Raw genomic sequence first — 5,043 nt, 5'->3', positions numbered from 1 at the left:
TTCTTCTCTTCTTCTTCTGTTATTCCTATGATGCGAATGTTGTTGCGCTTGATATTGTCCCCACAGGTCTCTTAAACTATTTTCATTGTTTTTATTCTTTTTTCTTTTTGTTGTTCCAACTGGGTGATTTCTGCTATTTTGTCTTCTAAATCACTGATCCGATCCTCTGCTTCATCTAATCTACTGATGATTCCTTTGAGTGTGTTCTTCATTTTAGTTATTGTATTCTTTAGTTCTAACTGGTTGTTTTTATGATTTCTCTATCCTTCTTTATGTCCTCACTAAGTTCCTTAAACATTCTTATTATCAGTGTTCTAAACTGTCTCTGAAAGGTTGGATACCTCTGTTTCATTTAGTTCTATTTCTAGAGGTTTCTTCTGATCTTTTATTTGGGACATGTTTCTTTGTTCCCTCATTCTGGCTGTCACTATGTGATTGCTTCGATGTATTAGATAGATCACCTAGAAAAGAAAAAGAAAAAAGAAAAAAAAAGAAGAAAAAAAAGAGGGGTCTCTCTGCCCGTTTTAATCTGCAGACCACTTGCGCAGCAATAGAGACTCTGGGAGACTCAGCACCCACTGTTGGGGGGAAGGGCTCAGTGCATCATGCGCCGGACGCCCTCTCAGGCTTGCAGTGAGCTTCCTGCAATTAGCTGATGTGTGCTCTGGAGTCGTGTTCACCACCAAAAATCCTCACAGGTTGTTGCGGGCTGTCTGCTGCTGCAAAAACCCCCCTGTGGCCTGCAGAGGTGGAGGCCAGGCACCAGGGGCTCAGGGTGCCCCTGGCAACACAGCTCTAGGTGGGAGGGGCAGGCCCCCAAGGCACCACAGGACATGGTCTGTGGCCCCCACCAAGTCAGAGCAGCATGCGCTCACAAACTTGCAAGGAAAGCCCTTGCCGGATCACACAGGTGCACAGCTCATGGCCCAACACTCACAGGAAAGCTCCCAGTCTCAGCCTATCTCAATCAGCTGCTTGCAAATCAGGCCGAGCAGCGTGACAGCCAATTGCCACCCTGGCAACTCTGCACGTGCAGTGCGGACAGTGGGGACCCAAGGCGAGTCACGTACTCCTGCATCTCAATGAACAGCCTGTTGAAGTCAGAGTGTACCTGCCAGGCATTTCCCTGGCTATGCGGCACAAACAGTGCTGAGGGTGGGGATCCAAGGCCACATGCACGTGCACACACATGCATTCCTGCGCCAATTCCAGCAGACCAATGCGGTCCCAGACATGAGCTTCTGTGGGAGGGCCCAGCCATGGAAAAATGGCGCCGTCCTGTACACTTCTCGTGTGCAAGCTCCACACCAGGGGAACAATGGTCCCCAAACCTCCAGCTCCTGTGCCAAAGGCGCTCAGTTCAGTCCGTCCCCACAGGCTCCTGGGCCCTGCTCACACAGCTACTCCCTCCACCAGGGACTGGGTGAGTGCTCATCAGCAAGCGAGTCCCTGTGCTGGCTTCACTGGTTCTCCAGCTGCCCTCAGCCTCACCGACTTTAGCAAAGAGAGTCCTCACTAATTTCTACTGCCAGCTAGCGTAGAACTCCTCTTCCCTGCAAAGTAACTCTGGGCTGGTGAGCTTGGTGTGGGGCTGGAGGATCTCTCCCCCAACCGGAGAAGCCTCCCCACCACTGAGGTGTCCCTCACGGGGTTCACCCTCTCTTATCTCCACCAAAAATGATCCTTTTTTGAAGCGACTGGTAACTGGTGATGAGAAGTGGATTGTTTACAACAATGTGGTTGCAAATGGTCTTGGTTACGCTCTCAGTGTGGTAGGATTTTAAAGGTGCTGTGTTTTACAAGCTCCTACCAAGACACCAAACAATCAATTGAAATGTGTACTGTTGGCAATTGGACAGTTTGAATGAATCCATCATCCAGAAACTTCCAGAGCTTGTTAATTGTAAAGGAGTTGTGTTCCAATGTGACAACGCGAGACCACACACAAGTTTGATCACCTGTCAAAAATGATTGGAGCTTGGATAGGATGTGTTGCCACACCACTATACTCGCCTGACCTTGCACCATCAGACTTCCACTTGTTTTGCTCTCTTCAAAACTCCTTGCATGGTAGGACGTTCAATTCAGATGAGGCTGTAAATCAGCACCTTGTTCAGTTTTTCACAAATAAAGACAGGTCTTTTCTATGAACAAGGAATTATGAAGCTCACTGAAAGATGGCAAAATGTCATTGAACAAAACGAGCAATATATCATTGATTGATCTTTGTTCATTATGTAAATAAATGACCTTTGAAAAACAGACAAAATACGTCATGACTTTTCCGACAATCCAATACATAGGAACCATAAAGAAAAACAGTCATAATTTAAAAATGCAATAACTAAAATAAAGAGCTGGTGGTGTATCAGCTCATAGGTGGAAGTGTCTGCATGAGATCTGCATGATTGCTGGCATCTCACAGAAGAAATGGTGCATTTCTCTGGAGCCACAGAGAGGCAGATTCATGGTATAAACTGTGTGGGATGTGGAAGCTAGAATGCCCCAGTCCAAGACACCATGGTCATTTGCAGACTGATCTCATGGTTCATGATGACTGCATATCTCAAGGGGTGCCAGACAGCTACATATTGGTCATAGGTCATCAGGGTCAAGAGGATGCTTTCAGGGCCTGCCGAGTGGCGCGATGGTTAAGAACTCGCTTGGGATGCCAGAGGGCCCNTATATATATATATATATATATATATATATATGCTTCACTCTCAGCTACTTTAAAAGAAATTAAATTATATAAGGTAATAAATATAACAATGTACTATTGATTTGTAACATATATAGATGCAATTATAACAGAAATACCTCAAAAGAAAGAAAGTGGAATAGAAATATATAGAGGGTTCCAGCAACAATGGCAGAGTTTAAAAATGCTGTGCTTACCTCCACCCATGACCACATGAAAATTACAAGTAAATTATAGAACAATTAACCTGGAGAACCATTTAAAGTCTAACTGAACAGAAGTCCTCTATCTAAGGACACAGAGAAGAGGTCACATGGAGAGTGGTAGGAGGGACAGAGATGCAAAATGGTCTGGTCCCACACCCACATGTAGTAGTTAAGAATCGGAAGTAATATCTCAGCTGCAGAAGTTCCCCCTGAAGAATGAAGGGTCCCAACCCCACACGAGGATCCCCAGCCTGGAACACCACTGCTGGGAAGAGGAGCTCCATGACATCTGTTTGTGAAAATCAATAGGGATTACTGTCCATCATCTGGGTGAGATGGAAGGCTGCTGGAAACGCAGCCATCCTCTTAAAGGGCCTGCATACAGGCTCACTTGCTCTCAGACACTCACCCTGGGCTCCAGTGGAAGGAAGATGGCTTGGAGAGCACCAGAAACATACAGGGAGAGACTGAGTTCTGTGGCTTCAGGAAGAGGACTGGAGGTACAGCCACCAGTGAGCCCTCCTCCCCACAGTGGGAAGGTGGGTGCCATCATTCCTGTGTTGACCCCTCCTTCCTCAGACAAATCTGAATCTGCATTGGCCTAGTGAACACCACTCACCTACCCTAGTGACTTCCTAGGACCCCACCCCAACCAACTCATGTACTGCTCAAGACTCTTTTGGTGACTGAGTCTTACAGACAGTCAGCAAGCAATGTCATGCCTCAGGGTGCCCTGGGTCTTTTGTTGAGCTGTCCTGGCCTGATGTTGGTGGCAGCTGGCCTCAGTTCTTAGTGTGGCATCTCCTACAGAACTCCAGGTCAAGCACAGGCAGCAACAAACCATGGGTTGCTTTGTAGCTTCTACCAGGTAACCATGGGAGGTGACAGGCAATGGCTGACTTGGGCCTCTACCAGAGCCCATCTAAAGAGTCCCCAGGATCAACACACCCTGTAGCTGGCTGCAGAACACAACAGAGCACCACCCAACTAACCCCACAAGCAGCACATCGAAAAGGTGGTCTCCTCAGGCACCACAGCCCACTGGGGTGAATCCTGCTCCATGAAGTCAGCCCCCACAGAGAAGGTTGTACACTATGGGCATGGCTAATATTCAAAGGTTGTCAGCATGAAAGTCAATCCCACCCACTGATGTGCCAACAACAATCAAGATTCAACTGCAGCATGAGGGCACACACAACCCACACAAAGAATACCCTTTGAGCACCCAATGCAGATGATCAGGGAGACCACACCACAGGGCCCCACAGGAAACCTACTACATAAGGCCACCCTGCCAAGACTGCGAGACATAGCAGATCTACCTAATACATAGAAATAAACAGAGAGGCAACCAAAATGAAAAGGCAAAGAAACATGTCCCAAATGAAAGAACAAGAGAAAACTTCAGAAACGGAACAAGGCAAAATGGAGACAAGCAATCTACCAGATATATAATTCAAAACACTGGTTACAAGGATGCTCAAGGAATATAGTAAGAACTTCAACAAAGAGACAGTAAGCACATAAAATATTGGGTTGTCAAAAAAGTCATGATGCATGTCTGCAACAGATGGCACTAGCTCATTTTTGGAAGTACTAGAGTAATTCACATCTATGTTATTGCTGTGTCATTTGACAGCTGACAGTTCTAGCTTTATTCTAAAAAACAAATTGAGTGATTTGGTTGACTTTTGGAGATTTTACAAGTTGAAGATGGAAGACCAAACTGCATTTTTGCCATATTTTACTGTTTTACTTCCATAAAGGGAAGAAAATGTGTCAAGCTTGTGAAAAGTTGCATAAAGCTTATGGTGACAAGGCTCTACAAGAACGTCAGTGCCAATGATGGCTCACGAAATTCCGTCCTGGTGATTTTGATCTCAATGACGCTCCTCGGTCAGGGAGGCCCACCAAGGTTGATGACAACAAAATAAAGACATTGAATGAGTCAAACCCATGTTACATGACACGAGAGATTGCAAAAACATTGAACATCCATCATTCAAGCGTTCAGACCACCTGAAGAAGCTGGGATATGTCAGCAAGCTCGATATTTGGGTTCCGCATGAACTCCGAGAAGTTCATTTGATGGCGCGTATAAACATCTGCAATATGCTCATTAAATGTGAGGAAAAC

Source organism: Hipposideros armiger, unplaced genomic scaffold (genome assembly GCF_001890085.2).
Source record: "Hipposideros armiger isolate ML-2016 unplaced genomic scaffold, ASM189008v1 scaffold_1139, whole genome shotgun sequence".
Lineage (NCBI taxonomy): Eukaryota > Metazoa > Chordata > Mammalia > Chiroptera > Hipposideridae > Hipposideros > Hipposideros armiger.
Note: the sequence above shows the minus strand (reverse complement) of the source record.